Raw genomic sequence first — 19,641 nt, 5'->3', positions numbered from 1 at the left:
TCCTTTTTCACCATAGCCCTCTAAGGGCTTCCAAATATCACTTTGCCAATTCCACATAAACTGTCTTAGGGAAAGGCTCCTTGAGGGGAAAGCTGTAACTCTGTGAGATGATTTCACAGAACACAACGAAGTTTCTCAGAAAGCTTCTTTCTCTTTGTTATCGGTGGATATTTCCTGTGGCCCTATAGTCTTCAAAGGGATCCGAAATATCTGTTCTCAGATTCAAGAGAAATAAGGCTAGCAAAGAGATCCATTAAATACCGATGTAACTCTGTGAGATGAATTAACAGAACACTAAGCAGTTTCTCAGAAAGCTTCTTTCCAGATTTCATCTGAGGATATTTCCTTTTTCACCATAGCACTCTATGGGCTTCCAAATATCACTTTGCCAATTCCACAAGAACTGACTTAGCGAAAGGCTCCTTGAGGGGAAAGCTGTAACTCTGTGAGATGATTTCACAGAACACAACGAAGTTTCTCAGAAAGCTTCTTTCTCTTTGTTATCGGAGTATATTTCCTTTGGCCCTATAGTCTTCAAAGGGATCCGAAATATCTGTTCTCAGATTCTACAGAAATAAGGCTAGCATAGAGATCCACGAAATACAGATGTAACTCTGTGAGTTGAATTAACAGAACACTAAGCAGTTTCTCAGAAAGCTTCTTTCCAGATTTCATCTGAGGATATTTCCTTTTTCACCATAGCCCTCTATGGGCTTCCAAATATCACTTTGCCAATTCCACATGAACTGTCTTAGCGAAAGGCTCCTTGAGGGGAAAGCTGTAACTCTGTGAGATGATTTCACAGAACACAACGAAGTTTCTCAGAAAGCTTCTTTCTCTTTGTTTTCGGAGGATATTTCCTGTGGCCCTATAGTCTTCAAAGGGATCCGAAATATCCGTTCTCAGATTCTACAGAAATAAGGCTAGCAAAAAGATCCACGGAATACAGATGTAACCCTGTGAGATGAATTAACAGAACACTAAGCAGTTTCTCAGAAAGCTTCTTTCCAGATTTCATCTGAGGATATTTCCTTTTTCACCATAGCCCTCTATGGGCTTCCAAATATCACTTTGCCAATTCCACAAGAACTGTCTTAGCGAAAGGCTCCTTGAGGGGAAAGCTGTAACTCTGTGAGATGATTTCAGAGAACACAACGAAGTTTCTCAGAAAGCTTCTTTCTCTTTATTATCGTTGCATATTTCCTGTGGCCCTATTGTCTTCAAAGGGATCCGAAATATCTGTTCTCAGATTCCACAGAAATAAGGCTAGCAAAGAGATCCATGAAATACAGATGTAACTCTGTGAGATGAATTAACAGAACACTAAGCAGTTTCTCAGAAAGCTTCTTTCCAGATTTCATCTGAGGATATTTCCTTTTTCACCATAGCCCTCTAGGGGCTTCCAGATATCACTTTGCCAATTCCACAAGAACTGTCTTAGCGAAAGGCTCCTTGAGGGGAAAGCTGTAACTCTGTGAGATGATTTCACAGAGCACAACGAAGTTTCTCAGAAAGCTTCTTTCTCTTTGTTATCGGAGGATATTTCCTTTGGCCCTATAGTCTTCAAAGGGATCCGAAATATCTGTTCTCAGATTCCACAGAAATAAGGCTAGCAAAGAGATCCACGAAATACAGATGTAACTCTGTGAGATAAATCAACAGAACACTAAGCAGTTTCTCAGAAAGCTTCTTTCCAGATTTCATCTGAGGATATTTCCTTTTTCACCATAGCCCTCTATGGGCTTCCAAATATCACTTCGCCAATTCCACAAGAACTGTCTTAGCGAAAGGCTCCTTGAGGGGAAAGCTGTAACTCTGTGAGATGATTTCACAGAACACAACGAAGTTTCTCAGAAAGCTTCTTTCTCTTTGTTATCGGAGGATATTTCCTTTGGCCCTATAGTCTTCAAAGGGATCCGAAATATCTGTTCTCAGATTCTACAGAAATAAGGCTAGCAAAGAGATCCACGAAATACAGATGTAACTCTGTGAGTTGAATTAACAGAACACTAACCAGTTTCTCGGAAAGCTTCTTTCCAGATTTCATCTGAGGATATTTCCTTTTTCACCATAGCCCTCTTTGGGCTTCCAAATATCACTTTGCCAATTCCACATGAACTGTCTTAGCGAAAGGCTCCTTGAGGGGAAAGCTGTAACTCTGTGAGATGATTTCACAGAACACAACGAAGTTTCTCAGAAAGCTTCTTTCTCTTTATTATCGGTGGATATTTCCTGTGGCCCTATAGTCTTCAAAGGGATCCGAAATATCTGTTCTCAGATTCAACAGAAATAAGGCTAGCAAAGAGATCCATGAAATACAGATGTAACTCTGTTAGATGAATTAACAGAACACTAAGCAGTTTCTCAAAAAGCTTCTTTCCAGATTTCATCTGAGGATATTTCCTTTTTCACCATAGCCCTCTATGGGCTTCCAGATATCACTTTGCCAATTCCACAAGAACTGTCTTAGCGAAAGACTCCTTGAGGGGAAAGCTGTAACTCTGTGAGATGATTTCACAGAACACAAAGAAGTTTCTCAGAAAGCTTCTTTCTCTTTGTTATCGGAGGATATTTCCTTTGGCCCTATAGTCTTCAAAGGGATCCGAAATATCTGTTCTCAGTTTCCACAGAAATAAGGCTAGCAAAGAGATGCACGAAATACAGATGTAACTCTGTGAGAAGAATTAACAGAACACTAAGCAGTTTCTCAGAAAGCTTCTTTCCAGATTTCATCTGTGGATATTTCCTTTTTCACCATAGCCCTATACGGGCTTCCAAATATCACTTTGCAAATTCCACAAGAACTGTCTTAGCTAAAGGCTCCTTGAGGCGAAAGCTGTAACTCGGTGAGATGATTTCACAGAACACAACGAAGTTTCTCAGAAAGCTTCTTTCTCTTTGTTATCGGAGGATATTTCCTTTGGCCCTATAGTCTTCAAAGGCATCCGAAATATCTGTTCTCAGATTCCACAGAAATAAGGCTAGCAAAGAGATCCACGAAATACAGATGTAACTCTGTGAGATGAATTAACAGAACACTAAGCAGTTTCTCAGAAAGCTTCTTTCCAGATTTCATTTGAGGATATTTCCTTTTTCACCATAGCCCTCTATGGGCTTCCAAATATCACTTTGCCAAATCCACAAGAACTGTCTTAGCGAAAGGCTTCTTGAGGGTAAAGCTGTAACTCTGTGAGATGATTTCACAGAACACAACGAAGTTTCTCAGAAAGCTTCTTTCTCTTTGTTATCGGAGGATATTTCCTTTGGCCCTATAGTCTTCAAAGGGATCCGAAATATCTGTTCTCAGATTCTACAGAAATTAGGCTAGCAAAGAGATCCACGAAATACAGATGTAACTCTGTGAGATGAATTAACAGAACACTAAGCAGTTTCTCAGAAATCTTCTTTCCAGATTTCATCTGAGGATATTTCCTTTTTCACCATAGCCCTCTATGCGCTTCCAAATATCACTTTGCCAATTCCACATAAACTGTCTTATGGAAAGGCTCCTTGAGGGGAAATCTGTAACTCCGTGAGATGATTTCACAGAACACAACGAAGTTTCTCAGAAAGCTTCTTTCTCTTTGTTATCGGTGGATATTTCCTGTGGCCCTATAGTCTTCAAAGGGATCCGAAATATCTGTTCTCAGATTTAACAGAAATAAGGCTAGCAAAGAGATCCACGAAATACAGATGTAACCCTGTGAGTTGAATTAACAGAACACTAAGCAGTTTCTCAGAAAGCTTCTTTCCAGATTTCATCTGAGGATATTTCCTTTTTCACCATAGCCCTCTATGGGCTTCCAAATATCACTTTGCCAATTCCACATGAACTGTCTTAGCGAAAGGCTCCTTGAGGGGAAAGCTGTAACTCTGTGAGATGATTTCACAGAACACAAAGAAGTTTCTCAGAAAGCTTCTTTCTCTTTGTTATCGGAGGATATTTCCTTTGGCCCTATAGTCTTCAAAGGGATCCGAAATATCTGTTCTCAGATTCTACAGAAATAAGGCTAGCAAAGAGATCCACGAAATACAGATGTAACTCTGTGAGGTGAATTAACAGAACACTAAGCAGTTTCTCAGAAAGCTTCTTTCCAGATTTCATCTGAGGATATTTCCTTTTTCACCATAGCCCTCTATGGGCTTCCAAATATCACTTTGCCAATTCCACAAGAACTGTCTTAGCGAAAGGCTCCTTGAGGGGAAAGCTGTAACTCTGTGAGATGATTTCACAGAACACAACGAAGTTTCTCAGAAAGCTTCTTTCTCTTTGTTATCGGAGGATATTTCCTTTTGCCCTATAGTCTTCAAAGGGATCCGAAATATCTGTTCTCAGATTCCACAGAAATAAGGCTAGCAAGGAGATCCACGAAATACAGATGTAACTCTGTGAGATGAATTAACAGAACACTAAGCAGTTTCTCAGAAAGCTTCTTTCCAGATTTCATCTGAGGATATTTCCTTTTTCACCATAGCCCTCTATGGGCTTCCAAATATCACTTTGCCAATTCCACATAAACTGTCTTAGGGAAAGGCTCCCTGAGGGGAAAGCTGTAACTCTGTGAGATGATTTCACAGAACACAACGAAGTTTCTCAGAAAGCTTCTTTCTCTTTGTTATCGGTGGATATTTCCTGTGGCCCTATAGTCTTCAAAGGGATCCGAAATATCTGTTCTCAGATTCAAGAGAAATAAGGCTAGCAAAGAGATCCATTAAATACAGATGTAACACTGTGAGATGAATTAACAGAACACTAAGCAGTTTCTCAGAAAGCTTCTTTCCAGATTTCATCTGAGGATATTTCCTTTTTCACCATAGCCCTCTATGGGCTTCCAAATATCACTTTGCCAATTCCACAAGAACTATCTTAGCGAAAGGCTCCTTGAGGGGAAAGCTGTAACTCTGTGAGATGATTTCACAGAACACAACGAAGTTTCTCAGAAAGCTTCTTTCTCTTGGTTATCGGAGTATATTTCCTTTGGCCCTATAGTCTTCAAAGGGATCCGAAATATCTGTTCTCAGATTCTACAGAAATAAGGCTAGCAAAGAGATCCACGAAATACAGATGTAACTCTGTGAGATGAATTAACAGAACACTAAGCAGTTTCTCAGAAAGCTTCTTTCCAGATTTCATCTGAGGATATTTCCTTTTTCACCATCGCCCTCTAGGGGTTCCAAATATCAGTTTGCCAATTCCACAAGAACTGTCTTAGCGAAAGGCTCCTTGAGGGGAAAGCTGTAACTCTGTGAGATGATTTCACAGAACACAACGAAGTTTCTCAGAAAGCTTCTTTCTCTTTGTTTTCGGAGGATATTTCCTTTGGCCCTATAGTCTTCAAATGGATCCGAAATATCTGTTCTCAGATTCCACAGAAATAAGGCTAGCAAAGAGATCCACGAAATACAGATGTAACTCTCTGAGATGAATTAACAGAACACTAAGCAGTTTCTCAGAAAGCTTCTTTCCAGATTTCATTTGAGGATATTTCCTTTTTCACCATAGCCCTCTAGGGGCTTCCAAATATCACTTTGCCAAATCCACAAGAACAGTCTTAGCGAAAGGCTTCTTAAGGGTAAAGCTGTAACTCTGTGAGATGATTTCACAGAACACAAAGAAGTTTCTCAGAAAGCTTCTTTCTCTTTGTTATCGGAGGATATTTCCTTTGGCCCTATAGTCTTCAAAGGGATCCGAAATATCTGTTCTCAGTTTCCACAGAAATAAGGCTAGCAAAGAGATGCACGAAATACAGATGTAACTGTGTGAGATGAATTAACAGAACACTAAGCAGTTTCTCAGAAAGCTTCTTTCCAGATTTCATCTGTGGATATTTCCTTTTTCACCATAGCCCTATACGGGCTTCCAAATATCACTTTGCAAATTCCACAAGAACTGTCTTAGCTAAAGGCTCCTTGAGGGGAAAGCTGTAACTCGGTGAGATGATTTCACAGAACACAACGAAGTTTCTCAGAAAGCTTCTTTCTCTTTGTTATCGGAGGATATTTCCTTTGGCCCTATAGTCTTCAAAGGCATCCGAAATATCTGTTCTCAGATTCCACAGAAATAAGGCTAGCAAAGAGATCCACGAAATACAGATGTAACTCTGTGAGATGAATTAACAGAACACTAAGCAGTTTCTCAGAAAGCTTCTTTCCAGATTTCATTTGAGGATATTTCCTTTTTCCCCATAGCCCTCTGTGGGCTTCCAAATATCACTTTGCCAAATCCACAAGAACTGTCTTAGCGAAAGGCTTCTTGAGGGTAAAGCTGTAACTCTGTGAGATGATTTCACAGAACACAACGAAGTTTCTCAGAAAGCTTCTTTCTCTTTGATATCGGAGGATATTTCCTTTGGCCCTATAGTCTTCAAAGGGATCCGAAATATCTGTTCTCAGATTCTACAGAAATTAGGCTAGCAAAGAGATCCATGAAATACAGATGTAACTCTGTGAGAAGAATTAACAGAACACTAAGCAGTTTCTCAGAAAACTTCTTTCCAGATTTCATCTGAGGATATTTCCTTTTTCACCATAGCCCTCTATGCGCTTCCAAATATCACTTTGCCAATTCCACATAAACTGTCTTATGGAAAGGCTCCTTGAGGGGAAATCTGTAACTCCGTGAGATGATTTCACAGAACACAACGAAGTTTCTCAGAAAGCTTCTTTCTATTTGTTATCGGTGGATATTTCCTTTTGCCCTATAGTCTTCAAAGGGATCCGAAATATCTGTTCTCAGATTCCACAGAAATAAGGCTAGCAAGGAGATCCACGAAATACAGATGTAACTCTGTGAGATGAATTAACAGAACACTAAGCAGTTTCTCAGAAAGCTTCTTTCCAGATTTCATCTGAGGATATTTCCTTTTTCACCATAGCCCTCTATGGGCTTCCAAATATCACTTTGCCAATTCCACAAGAACTGTCTTAGCGAAAGGCTCCTTGAGGGGAAAGCTGTAACTCTGTGAGATGATTTCACAGAACACAACGAAGTTTCTCAGAAAGCTTCTTTCTCTTTGTTATCGGAGGATATTTCCTTTTGCCCTATAGTCTTCAAAGGGATCCGAAATATCTGTTCTCAGATTCCACAGAAATAAGGCTAGCAAGGAGATCCACGAAATACAGATGTAACTCTGTGAGATGAATTAACAGAACACTAAGCAGTTTCTCAGAAAGCTTCTTTCCAGATTTCATCTGAGGATATTTCCTTTTTCACCATAGCCCTCTATGGGCTTCCAAATATCACTTTGCCAATTCCACATAAACTGTCTTAGGGAAAGGCTCCTTGAGGGGAAAGCTGTAACTCTGTGAGATGATTTCACAGAACACAACGAAGTTTCTCAGAAAGCTTCTTTCTCTTTGTTATCGGTGGATATTTCCTGTGGCCCTATAGTCTTCAAAGGGATCCGAAATATCTGTTCTCAGATTCCACAGAAATAAGGCTAGCAAAGAGATCCATTAAATACAGATGTAACACTGTGAGATGAATTAACAGAACACTAAGCAGTTTCTCAGAAAGCTTCTTTCCAGATTTCATCTGAGGATATTTCCTTTTTCACCATAGCCCTCAATGGGCTTCCAAATATCACTTTGCCAATTCCACAAGAACTATCTTAGCGAAGGCTCCTTGAGGGGAAAGCTGTAACTCTGTGAGATGATTTCACAGAACACAACGAAGTTTCTCAGAAAGCTTCTTTCTCTTTGTTATCGGAGTATATTTCCTTTGGCCCTACAGTCTTCAAAGGGATCCGAAATATCTGTTCTCAGATTCTACAGAAATAAGGCTAGCAAAGAGATCCACGAAATACAGATGTAACTCTGTGAGTTGAATTAACAGAACACTAAGCAATTTCTCAGAAAGCTTCTTTCCAGATTTCATCTGAGGATATTTCCTTTTTCACCATAGCCCTCTATGGGCTTCCAAATATCACTTTGCCAATTCCACATGAATTGTCTTAGCGAAAGGCTCCTTGAGGGGAAAGCTGTAACTCTGTGAGATGATTTCACAGAACACAACGAAGTTTCTCAGAAAGCTTCTTTCTCTTTGTTTTCGGAGGATATTTCCTTTGGCCCTATAGTGTTCAAAGGGATCCGAAATATCTGTTCTCAGATTCAACAGAAATAAGGCTAGCAAAGAGATCCACGAAATACAGATGTAACCCTGTGAGATAGATTAACAGAACACTAAGCAGTTTCTCAGAAAGCTTCTTTCCAGATTTCATCTGAAGATATTTCCTTTTTCACCATAGCCCTCTATGGGCTTCCAAATATCACTTTGCCAATTCCACATGAACTGTCTTAGCGAAAGGCTCCTTGAGGTGAAAGCTGTAACTCTGTGAGATGATTTCACAGAACATAAGAAGTTTCTCAGAAAGCTTCTTTCTCTTTGTTATCGGAGGATATTTCCTTTGGCCCTATAGTCTTCAAAGGGATCCGAAATATCTGTTCTCAGATTCTACAGAAATAAGGCTTGCAAAGAGATCCACGAAATACAGATGTAACTCTGTGAGGTGAATTAACAGAACACTAAGCAGTTTCTCAGAAAGCTTCTTTCCAGATTTCATCGGAGGATATTTCCTTTTTCACCATAGCCCTCTATGGGCTTCCAAATATCACTTTGCCAATTCCACAAGAACTGTCTTAGCGAAAGGCTCCTTGAGGGGAAAGCTGTAACTCTGTGTAATGATTTCACAGAACACAACGAAGTTTCTCAGAAATCTTCTTTCTCTTTATTATCGGTGGATATTTCCTGTGGCTCTATAGTCTTCAAAGGGATCCGAAATATCTGTTCTCAGATTCCACAGAAATAAGGCTAGCAAAGAGATCCACGAAAAAGAGATGTAACTCTGTGAGATGAATTAACAGAACACTAAGTAGTTTCTCAGAAAGCTTCTTTCCAGATTTCATCTGAGGATATTTCCTTTTTCACCATAGCCGTCTATGGGCTTCCAGATATCACTTTGCCAATTCCACAAGAACTGTCTTATCGAAAGGCTCCTTGAGGGGAAAGCTGTAACTCTGTGAGATGATTTCACAGAACACAAAGAAGTTTCTCAGAAAGCTTCTTTCTCTTTGTTATCGGAGGATATTTCCTTTGGCCCTATAGTCTTCAAAGGGATCCGAAATATCTCTTCTCAGATTCTACAGAAATAAGGCTAGCAAAGAGATCCACGAAATACAGATGTAACTCTGTGAGTTGAATTAACAGAACACTAAGCAGTTTCTCAGAAAGCTTCTTTCCAGATTTCATCTGAGGATATTTCCTTTTTCACCATAGCCCTCTATGGGCTTCCAAATATCACTTTGCCAATTTCACATGAACTGTCTTAGCGAAAGGCTCCTTGAGGGGAAAGCTGTAACTCTGTGAGATGATTTCACAGAACACAACGAAGTTTCTCAGAAAGCTTCTTTCTCTTTGTTATCGGTGGATATTTCCTGTGGCCCTATAGTCTTCAAAGTGATCCGAAATATCTGTTCTCAGATTCAACAGAAATAAGGCTAGCAAAGAGATCCACGAAATACAGATGTAACCTTGTGAGATGAATTAACAGAACACTAAGCAGTTTCTCAGAAAGCTTCTTTCCAGATTTCATCTGAGGATATTTCCTTTTTCACCATAGTCCTCTAGGGGCTTCCAAATATCACTTTGCCAATTCCACATGAACTGTCTTAGCGAAAGGCTCCTTGAGGGGAAAGCTGTAACTCTGTGAGATGATTTCACAGAACACAAAGAAGTTTCTCAGAAAGCTTCTTTCTCTTTGTTATCGGAGGATATTTCCTTTGGCCCTATAGTCTTCAAAGGGATCCGAAATATCTGTTCTCAGATTCTACAGAAATAAGGCTAGCAAAGAGATCCACGAAATACAGATGTGTTTCTGTGAGGTGAATTAACAGAACACAAAGCAGTTTCTCAGAAACTTCTTTCCAGATTTCATCTGAGGATATTTCCTTTTTCACCATAGCCCTCTATGGGCTTCCAAATATCACTTTGCCAATTCCACAAGAACTGTCTTAGCGAAAGGCTCCTTGAGGGGAAAGCTGTAACTCTGTGAGATGATTTCACAGAACACAAAGAAGTTTCTCAGAAAGCTTCTTTCTCTTTGTTATCGGAGGATATTTCCTTTGGCCCTATAGTCTTCAAAGGGATCCGAAATATCTCTTCTCAGATTCTACAGAAATAAGGCTAGCAAAGAGATCCACGAAATACAGATGTAACTCTGTGAGTTGAATTAACAGAACACTAAGCAGTTTCTCAGAAAGCTTCTTTCCAGATTTCATCTGAGGATATTTCCTTTTTCACCATAGCCCTCTATGGGCTTCCAAATATCACTTTGCCAATTTCACATGAACTGTCTTAGCGAAAGGCTCCTTGAGGGGAAAGCTGTAACTCTGTGAGATGATTTCACAGAACACAACGAAGTTTCTCAGAAAGCTTCTTTCTCTTTGTTATCGGAGGATATTTCCTTTTGCCCTATAGTTTTCAAAGGGATCCGAAATATCTGTTCTCAGATTCCACAGAAATAAGGCTAGCAAGGAGGTCCGCGAAATACAGATGTAACTCTGTGAGATGAATTGACAGAACACTAAGCAGTTTCTCAGAAAGCTTCTTTCCAGATTTCATCTGAGGATATTTCCTATTTCACCATAGCCCTCTATGGGCTTCCAAATATCACTTTGCCAATTCCACAAGAACTGTCTTAGCGAAAGGCTCCTTGAGGGGAAAGCTGTAACTCTGTGAGATGATTTCACAGAACACAACGAAGTTTCTCAGAAAGCTTCTTTCTCTTTGTTATCGGAGGATATTTCCTTTGGCCCTACAGTCTTCAAAGGGATCCGAAATATCTGTTCTCAGATTCTACAGAAATAAGGCTAGCAAAGAGATCCACGAAATACAGATGTAACCCTGTGAGTTGAATTAACAGAACACTAAGCAGTTTCTCAGAAAGCTTCTTTCCAGATTTCATCTGAGGATATTTCCTTTTTCACCATAGCCCTCTATGGGCTTCCAAATATCACTTTGCCAATTCCACATGAACTGTCTTAGCGAAAGGCTCCTTGAGGGGAAAGCTGTAACTCTGTGAGATGATTTCACAGAACACAACGAAGTTTCTCAGAAAGCTTCTTTCTCTTTATTATCGGTGGATATTTCCTGTGGCCCTATTGTCTTCAAAGGGATCCGAAATATCTGTTCTCAGATTCCACAGAAATAAGGCTAGCAAAGAGATACATGAAATACACATGTAACTCTGTGAGATGAATTAACAGAACACTAAGCAGTTTCTCAGAAAGCTTCTTTCCAGATTTCATCTGAGGATATTTCCTTTTTCACCATAGCCCTCTAGGGGTTCCAAATATCACTTTGCCAATTCCACAAGAACTGTCTTAGCGAAAGGCTCCTTGAGGGGAAAGCTGTAACTCTGTGAGATGATTTCACAGAACACAACGAAGTTTCTCAGAAAGCTTCTTTCTCTTTGTTATCGGTGGATATTTCCTGTGGCCCTATAGTCTTCAAAGGGATCCGAAATATCTGTTCTCAGACTCAACAGAAATAAGGCTAGCAAAGACATCCATGAAATGCAGATGTAACTCAGTGAGATGAATTAACAGAACACTAAGCAGTTTCTCAGAAAGCTTCTTTCCAGATTTCATCTGAGGATATTTCCTTTTTCACCAAAGCCCTCTATGGGCTTCCAGATATCACTTTGCCAATTCCACAAGAACTGTCTTAGCGAAAGCCTCCTTGAGGGGAAAGCTGTAACTCTGTGAGATGATTTCACAGAACACAAAGAAGTTTCTCAGACAGCTTCTTTCTCGTTGTTATCAGAGGATATTTCCTTTGGCCCTATAGTCTTCAAAGGGATGCGAAATATCTGTTCTCAGATTCCACAGAAATAAGGCTAGCAAAGAGATCCACGAAATACAGATGTAACTCTGTGAGATGAATTAACAGAACACTAAGCAGTTTCTCAGAAAGCTTCTTTCCAGATTTCATCTGACGATATTTCCTTTTTCACCATAGCCCTCTATGGGCTTCCAAATATCACTTTGCCAATTCCACAAGAACTGTCTTAGCGAAAGGCTCCTTGAGGGGAAAGCTGTAACTCTGTGAGATGATTTCACAGAACACAAAGAAGTTTCTCAGAAAGCTTCTTTCTCTTTGTTTTCAGAGGATATTTCCTTTGGCCCTACAGTCTTCAAAGGGATCCGAAATATCTGTTCTCACATTCCACAGAAATAAGGCTAGCAAGGAGATCCACGAAATACAGATGTAACTCTGTGAGATGAATTAACAGAACACTAAGCAGTTTCTCAGAAAGCTTCTTTCCAGATTTCATCTGAGGATATTTCCTTTTTCACCATAGCCCTCTATGGGCTTCCAAATATCACTTTGCCAATTCCACAAGAACTGTCTTAGCGAAAGGCTCCTTGAGGGGAAAGCTGTAACTCTGTGAGATGATTTCACAGAACACAACGAAGTTTCTCAGAAAGCTTCTTTCTCTTTGTTATCGGAGGATATTTCCTTTTGCCCTATAGTCTTCAAAGGGATCCGAAATATCTGTTCTCAGATTCCACAGAAATAAGGCTAGCAAGGAGATCCACGAAATACAGATGTAACTCTGTGAGATGAATTAACAGAACACTAAGCAGTTTCTCAGAAAGCTTCTTTCCAGATTTCATCTGAGGATATTTCCTTTTTCACCATAGCCCTCTATGGGCTTCCAAATATCACTTTGCCAATTCCACATAAACTGTCTTAGGGAAAGGCTCCTTGAGGGGAAAGCTGTAACTCTGTGAGATGATTTCAGAGAACACAACGAAGTTTCTCAGAAAGCTTCTTTCTCTTTGTTATCGGTGGATATTTCCTGTGGCCCTATAGTCTTCAAAGGGATCCGAAATATCTGTTCTCAGATTACACAGAAATAAGGCTAGCAAAGAGATCCATTAAATACAGATGTAACCCTGTGAGATGAATTAACAGAACACTAAGCAGTTTCTCAGAAAGCTTCTTTCCAGATTTCATCTGAGGATATTTCCTTTTTCACCATAGCCCTCTATGGGCTTCCAAATATCACTTTGCCAATTCCACAAGAACCATCTTAGCGAAAGGCTCCTTGAGGGGAAAGCTGTAACTCTGTGAGATGATTTCACAGAACACAACGAAGTTTCTCAGAAAGCTTCTTTCTCTTTGTTTTCGGAGGATATTTCCTTTGGCCCTATAGTGTTCAAAGGGATCCGAAATATCTGTTCTCAGATTCAACAGAAATAAGGCTAGCAAAGAGATCCACGAAATACAGATGTAACCCTGTGAGATAGATTAACAGAACACTAAGCAGTTTCTCAGAAAGCTTCTTTCCAGATTTCATCTGAGGATATTTCCTTTTTCACCATAGCCCTCTATGGGCTTCCAAATATCACTTTGCCAATTCCACATGAACTGTCTTAGTGAAAGGCTCCTTGAGGTGAAAGCTGTAACTCTGTGAGATGATTTCACAGAACACAAAGAAGTTTCTCAGAAAGCTTCTTTCTCTTTGTTATCGGAGGATATTTCCTTTGGCCCTATAGTCTTCAAAGGGATCCGAAATATCTGTTCTCAGATTCTACAGAAATAAGGCTAGCAAAGAGATCCACGAACTACAGATGTAACTCTGTGAGGTGAATTAACAGGACACTAAGCAGTTTCTCAGAAAGCTTCTTTCCAGATTTCATCTGAGGATATTTCCTTTTTCACCATAGCCCTCTATGGGCTTCCAAATATCACTTTGCCAATTCCACAAGAACTGTCTTAGCGAAAGGCTCCTTGAGGGGAAAGCTGTAACTCTGTGTAATGATTTCACAGAACACAACGAAGTTTCTCAGAAAGCTTCTTTCTCTTTATTATCGGTGGATATTTCCTGTGGCTCTATAGTCTTCAACGGGATCCGAAATATCTGTTCTCAGATTCCACAGAAATAAGGCTAGCAAAGAGATCCATGAAATACAGATGTAACTCTGTGAGATGAATTAACAGAACACTAAGCAGTTTCTCAGAAAGCTTCTTTCCAGATTTCATCTGAGGATATTTCCTATTTCACCATAGCCCTCTATGGGCTTCCAAATATCACTTTGCCAATTCCACAAGAACTGTCTTAGCGAAAGTCTCCTTGAGGGGAAAGCTGTAACTCTGTGAGATGATTTCACAGAACACAACGAAGTTTCTCAGAAAGCTTCTTTCTCTTTGTTATCGGAGGATATTTCCTTTGGCCCTATAGTGTTCAAAGGGATCCGAAATATCTGTTCTCAGATTCCACAGAAATAAGGCTAGCAAAGAGATCCACGAAATACAGATGTAACCCTGTGAGATGAATTAACAGAACACTAAGCAGTTTCTCAGAAAGCTTCTTTCCAGATTTCATCTGAGGATATTTCCTTTTTCACCATAGCCCTCTATGGGCTTCCAAATATCACTTTGCCAATTCCACATGAACTGTCTTAGCGAAAGGCTCCTTGAGGGGAAAGCTGTAACTCTGTGAGATGATTTCACAGAACACAAAGAAGTTTCTCAGAAACCTTCTTTCTCTTTGTTATCGGAGGATATTTCCTTTGGCCCTATAGTCTTCAAAGGGATCCGAAATATCTGTTCTCAGATTCTACAGAAATAAGGCTATCAAAGAGATCCACGAAATACAGATGTAACTCTGTGAGGTGAATTAACAGAACACTAAGCAGTTTCTCAGAAAGCTTCTTTCCAGATTTCATCTGACGATATTTCCTTTTTCACCATAGCCCTCTATGGGCTTCCAAATATCACTTTGCCAATTCCACAAGAACTGTCTTAGCGAAAGGCTCCTTGAGGGGAAAGCTGTAACTCTGTGAGATGATTTCACAGAACACAACGAAGTTTCTCAGAAAGCTTCTTTCTCTTTATTATCGGTGGATATTTCCTGTGGCCCTATTGTCTTCAAAGGGATCCGAAATATCTGTTCTCAGATTCCACAGAAATAAGGCTAGCAAAGAGATCCATGAAATACAGATGTAACTCTGTGAGATGAATTAACAGAACACTAAGCAGTTTCTCAGAAAGCTTCATTCCAGATTTCATCTGAGGATATTTCCTTTTTCACCATAGCCCTCTAGGGGTTCCAAATATGACTTTGCCAATTCCACAAGAACTGTCTTAGCGAAAGGCTCCTTGAGGGGAAAGCTGTAACTCTGTGAGATGATTTCACAGAAGACAATGAAGTTTCTCAGAAAGCTTCTTTCTCTTTATTATCGGTGGATATTTCCTGTGGCCCTATAGTCTTCAAAGGGATCCGAAATATCTGTTCTCAGATTCAACAGAAATAAGGCTAGCAAAGACATCCATGAAATACAGATGTAACTCTGTGAGATGAATTAACAGAACACTAAGCAGTTTCTCAGAAAGCTTCTTTCCAGATTTCATCTGAGGATATTTCCTTTTTCACCATAGCCCTCTATGGGCTTCCAGATATCACTTTGCCAATTCCACAAGAACTGTCTTAGCGAAAGCCTCCTTGAGGGGAAAGCTGTAACTCTGTGAGATGATTTCACAGAACACAAAGAAGTTTCTCAGAAAGCTTCTTTCTCGTTGTTATCGGAGGATATTTCCTTTGGCCCTATAGTCTTCAAAGGGATGCGAAATATCTGTTCTCAGATTCCACAGAAATAAGGCTAGCAAAGAGATCCACGAAATACAGATGTAACTCTGTGAGATGAATTAACAGAACACTAAGCAGTTTCTCAGAAAGCTTCTTTCCAGATTTCATCTGACGATATTTCCTTTTTCACCATAGCCCTCTATGGGCTTCCAAATATCACTTTGCCAATTCCACAAGAACTGTCTTAGCGAAAGGCTCCTTGAGGGGAAAGCTGTAACTCTGTGAGATGATTTCACAGAACACAAAGAAGTTTCTCAGAAAGCTTCTTTCTCTTTGTTTTCAGAGGATATTTCCTTTGGCCCTACAGTCTTCAAAGGGATCCGAAATATCTGTTCTCAGATTCCACAGAAATAAGGCTAGCAAAGAGATCCACGAAATACAGATGTTACTCTGTGAGTTGAATTAACAGAACACTAAGCAGTTTCTCAGAAAGCTTCTTTCCAGATTTCATCTGAGGATATTTCCTTTTTCACCATAGCCCTCTAAGGTCTTCCAAATATCACTTTGCCAATTCCACAAGAACTGTCTTAGCGAAAGGCTCCGTGAGGGGAAAGCTGTAACTCTGTGAGATGATTTCACAGAACACAACGAAGTTTCTCAGAAAGCTTCTTTCTCTTTGTTATCGGAGGATATTTCCTTTGGCCCTATAGTCTTCAAATGGATCCGAAATATCTGTTCTCAGATTCCACAGAAATAAGGCTAGCAAAAAGATCCACGAAATACAGATGTAACTCTCTGAGATGAATTAACAGAACACTAAGCAGTTTCTCAGAAAGCTTCTTTCCAGATTTCATTTGAGGATATTTCCTTTTTCACCATAGCCCTCTATGGGCTTCCAAATATCACTTTGCCAAATCCACAAGAACTGTCTTAGCGAAAGGCTTCTTGAGGGTAAAGCTGTAACTCTGTGAGATGATTTCACAGAACACAACGAAGTTTCTCAGAAAGCTTCTTTCTCTTTGTTATCGGAGGATATTTCCTTTGGCCCTATAGTCTTCAAAGGGATCCGAAATATCTGTTCTCAGATTCCACAGAAATAAGGCTAGCAAAGAGATCCACGAAATACAGATGTAACTCTGTGAGATAAATTAACAGAACACTAAGTAGTTTCTCAGAAAGCTTCTTTCCAGATTTCATCTGAGGATATTTCCTTTTTCACCATAGCCCTCTATGGGCTTCCAAATATCACTTCGCCAATTCCACAAGAACTGTCTTAGCGAAAGGCTCCTTGAGGGGAAAGCTGTAACTCTGTGAGATGATTTCACAGAACACAACGAAGTTTCTCAGAAAGCTCTTTCTCTTTGTTATCGGAGGATATTTCCTTTGGCCCTATAGTCTTCAAAGGGATCCGAAATATCTGTTCTCAGATTCTACAGAAATAAGGCTAGCAAAGAGATCCACGAAATACAGATGTAACTCTGTGAGTTGAATTAACAGAACACTAAGCAGTTTCTCAGAAAGCTTCTTTCCAGATTTCATCTGAGGATATTTCCTTTTTCACCATAGCCCTCTTTGGGCTTCCAAATATCACTTTGCCAATTCCACATGAACTGTCTTAGCGAAAGGCTCCTCGAGGGGAAAGCTGTAACTCTGTGAGATGATTTCACAGAACACAACGAAGTTTCTCAGAAAGCTTCTTTCTCTTTATTATCGGTGGATATTTCCTGTGGCCCTATAGTCTTCAAAGGGATCCGAAATATCTGTTCTCAGATTCAACAGAAATAAGGCTAGCAAAGAGATCCATGAAATACAGATGTAACTCTGTGAGATGAATTAACAGAACACTAAGTACTTTCTCAGAAAGCTTCTTTCCAGATTTCATCTGAGGATATTTCCTTTTTCACCGTAGCCCACTACGGGCTTCCCAATATCACTTTGCCAATTCCACAAGAACTGTCTTAGCGAAAGACTCCTTGAGGGGAAAGCTGTAACTCTGTGAGATGATTTCACAGAACACAAAGAAGTTTCTCAGAAAGCTTCTTTCTCTTTGTTATCGGAGGATATTTCCTTTGGCCCTATAGTCTTCAAAGGGATCCGAAATATCTGTTCTCAGTTTCCACAGAAATAAGGCTAGCAAAGAGATTCACGAAATACAGCTGTAACTCTGTGAGATGAATTAACAGAACACTAAGCAGTTTCTCATAAAGCTTCTTTCCAGATTTCATCTGAGGATATTTCCTTTTTCACCATAGCCCTATACGGGCTTCCAAATATCACTTTGCCAATTCCGCAAGAACTGTCTCATCTAAATTCTCCTTGAGGGGAAAGCTGTAACTCTGTGAGATGATTTCACAGAACACAACGAAGTTTCTCAGAAAGCTTCTTTATCTTTGTTATCGGAGGATATTTCCTTTGGCCCTATAGTCTTCAAAGGCATCCGAAATATCTGTTCTCAGATTCCACAGAAATAAGGCTAGCAAAGAGATCCACGAAATACAGATGTAACTCTGTGAGGTGAATTAACAGAACACTAAGCAGTTTCTCAGAAAGCTTCTTTCCAGATTTCCTCTGAGGATATTTCCTTTTTCACCATAGCCCTCTATGGGCTTCAAAATATCACTTTGCCAATTCCAAAAGAACTGTCTTAGCGAAAGTCTCCATGAGGGTAAAGCTGTAACTCTGTGAGATGATTTCACAGAACACAACGAAGTTTCTCAGAAAGCTTCTTTCTTTTTGTTATCGGAGGATATTTCCTTTGGCCCTATAGTCTTCAAAGGGATCCGAAATATCTGTTCTCAGATTCCACAGAAATAAGGCTAGCAAAGAGATCCACGAAATACAGATGTAACTCTGTGAGATGAATTAACAGAACACTAAGCAGTTTCTCAGAAAGCTTCTTTCCAGATTTCATTTGAGGATATTTCCTTTTTCACCGTAGCCCTCTATGGGCTTCCAAATATCACTTTGCCAATTCCACAAGAACTGACTTAGCGAAAGGCATCTTGAGGGGAAAGCTGTAACTCTGTGCAAGATGTCACAGAACACAAAGACGTTTCTCAGAAAGCTTCTTTCTCTTTGTTATCGGAGGATATTTCCTTTGGCCCTATAGTCTTCAAAGGGATCCGAAATATCTGTTCTCAGATTCCACAGAAATAAGACAAGCAAAGAGATCCACGAAATAGAGATGTAACTCTGTGAGATGAACAGAACACAAAGCAGTATCTCAAAAAGCTTCTTTCCAGATTTCATCTGACGATATTTGCTTTTTCACCATAGCCCTCTATGGGCTTCCAGATATCAATTTGCCAATTCCACAAGAACTGTCTTAGCGAAAGTCTCCTTGGGGCGAAAGCTGTAACTCTGTGAGATGATTTCACAGAACACCAAGAAGTTTCTCAGAAATCTTCTTTCTCTTTGTTTTCGGAGGATATTTCCTTTGGCCCTATAGTCTTCAAAGGGATCCGAAATATCTGTTCTCAGATTCAACAGAAATAAGGCTAGCAAAGAGATCCACGAAATACAGATGTAACTCTGTAAGATGACTTCACAGAACACAACGAAGTTTCTCAGAAAGCTTCTTTCTCTTTGTTATCGGAGGATATTTCCTTTGGCCCTATAGTCTTCAAAGGGATCCGAAATATCTGTTCTCAGATTCCACAGAAATAAGGCTAGCAAAGAGATCCACGAAATACAGATATAACTCTGTGAGTTGAATTAACAGAACACTAAGCAGTTTCTCAGAAAGCTTCTTTCCAGATTTCATCTGAGGATATTTCCTTTTTCACCATAGCCCTCTATGGGCTCCCGAATATCATTTTCCCAATTCCACAAAAACTGTCTTAGCGAAAGGCTCCTTGAGGGGAAAGCTGTAACTCTGTGAGATGATTTCACAGAACACAACGAAGTTTCTCAGAAAGCTTCTTTCTCTTTGTTATCGGAGGATATTTCCTTTGGCCCTATAGTCTTCAAAGGGATCCGAAATATCTGTTCTCAGATTCCACAGAAATAAGGCTAGCAAAGGCATCCACGAAATACAGATGTAACTCTG

This window comes from Macaca fascicularis, chromosome 14 (genome assembly GCF_037993035.2).
Source record: "Macaca fascicularis isolate 582-1 chromosome 14, T2T-MFA8v1.1".
Lineage (NCBI taxonomy): Eukaryota > Metazoa > Chordata > Mammalia > Primates > Cercopithecidae > Macaca > Macaca fascicularis.
Note: the sequence above shows the minus strand (reverse complement) of the source record.